Genomic DNA, 1624 nt, shown 5'->3' on the forward strand with positions numbered 1-1624 from the left:
TCCTTGTCACTCTTAGGAGTTTTCTTGAAGACATACTTAAATGGATCCACATTATAGTTGTACCGCGAAGGAGTCTATTGTAGATTAAATGTACAATTAATACAATGTAGTAACATAAATATATCAAAAACACTTAAAAGCTTTAATATAGAGAACAACGGCGTACCTGTGCCTAAGATGCTTCTCCAATGGACTGAGGATGGCTCACCATCGATGTAGAAACTATCGCTATTACCTATACAAAAAATGTCCAAAGATTAAATACAATTAATATAATGATAAGTATTGAAGGTTAAAAAAAATTAATTTTACATATCAAACAAAAGTGTACCGGATCCTGAGATGCTTCTCCAGTGGAAGGAAGAGGGTTCGCCATTGATGAAATAGGTACAGATATTTCCTGTATGAAAAAGTTATAAGATTATAATATATCACAAGTTCACATGTACGCGTGCATATAATCATGAAATCAAGAAAATAAATTAGAGATACATACATCCGCCCTCTCTTGATCCACAGGCGAATCAGGTGCATTCAACATATCCACAACTCAATGGTCATTGTACATGTAAAATAGACAAAAAACAGTAATCAATCTACAAACCCAAACTAATACTTGATTTCAACAATTTCAAACAATTGTACAACTAAAAATGTGTTCAATTACCTTCTTCCCATGTTTTGGCGTCTTCGAGGAATTCTTTTTCTTAGGACGAGCCCTAGATGCGGAGGGGGTACCCTTAAAAAACAAAATTAACATGAGATATCAATACAGATAATAAATTAAACATAATTTTAAAAATATAAAATGGAATGACTTGCATATTCCATCAAAACAATACATAAAAAGGGTTGTACAAAATATGATACCGTATAGCCTTGTAGGCCAAAATCGATCGCTGAGAGCGTGATGTCATCAATCTGGGACATTTCGTCCCCTGTCAACACCTACAAACCAGAAATTGGACCAAGCATTAAAGATAGTATATATTGTAGTTTTTTGAATTCAAAGTGTACTATTCTATTGTAACATGTTACAAAATTTATACCTCAGGCATCGAAGTTGCAGCTATAGTAACTGGGGGAGGAGTATGGGATATCGCTGCTGCATCCTGAAATGCATATTATTTGTCTCAATTTAAATCGATGTATAAATGAAAATTCATTTATGTAATTACAAATTTAAAGTGACTAATAAATAAAATGCTATGAATTCAAATCAACACACCTATGTCTGTGGCTCATGGGCAAACACCATGTCCATCAACTCATCTTTCAGCGTGAAATCCTCAACCGAGTGGGCCTGACATCTACTCCTGCAAATCATGCATAGATGAGATGAGGATCCATCTGCACCGGCTACATCATCTATCCCTGAGTATATCCCCAAGCAACTGACACACATATGTTGGATGGGCTCTCTATCGCCACCTAATGGCTCATCATCCAATACAATAGGGTGTGCTAATGATGTCCCATGTTGGATGATGGCACCAGTCAATGTTGTGGTCGCCTGAAGAGTCTGTAGCTCCATCGACTCTTTCAGCTCTACTGGGACAGCCTGATGCACCTTGGGTTTGGGTGCTAGGGGGCGGCGACTCTCCGCGGGTAATCGCCTACGAGC

The 1624-nt window shown here is 37.4% G+C and overlaps 1 long non-coding RNA gene across 1 annotated transcript; it reads right to left on the minus strand.

Moving 5' to 3' along the window:
* Positions 1-667: 667 nt before the first annotated feature.
* Positions 668-1257, minus strand: LOC131874732 (uncharacterized). Its single transcript, XR_009372119.1, has 3 exons — positions 1050-1257; positions 871-948; positions 668-739 (listed from the first exon to the last, which is right to left on the minus strand). It is a non-coding gene; the product is annotated as an uncharacterized LOC131874732 (long non-coding RNA).
* Between the last annotated feature and the right edge of the window lie 367 nt (positions 1258-1624).

This window comes from Cryptomeria japonica, chromosome 4 (genome assembly GCF_030272615.1).
Source record: "Cryptomeria japonica chromosome 4, Sugi_1.0, whole genome shotgun sequence".
Taxonomy (NCBI): Eukaryota; Viridiplantae; Streptophyta; class Pinopsida; order Cupressales; family Cupressaceae; genus Cryptomeria; species Cryptomeria japonica.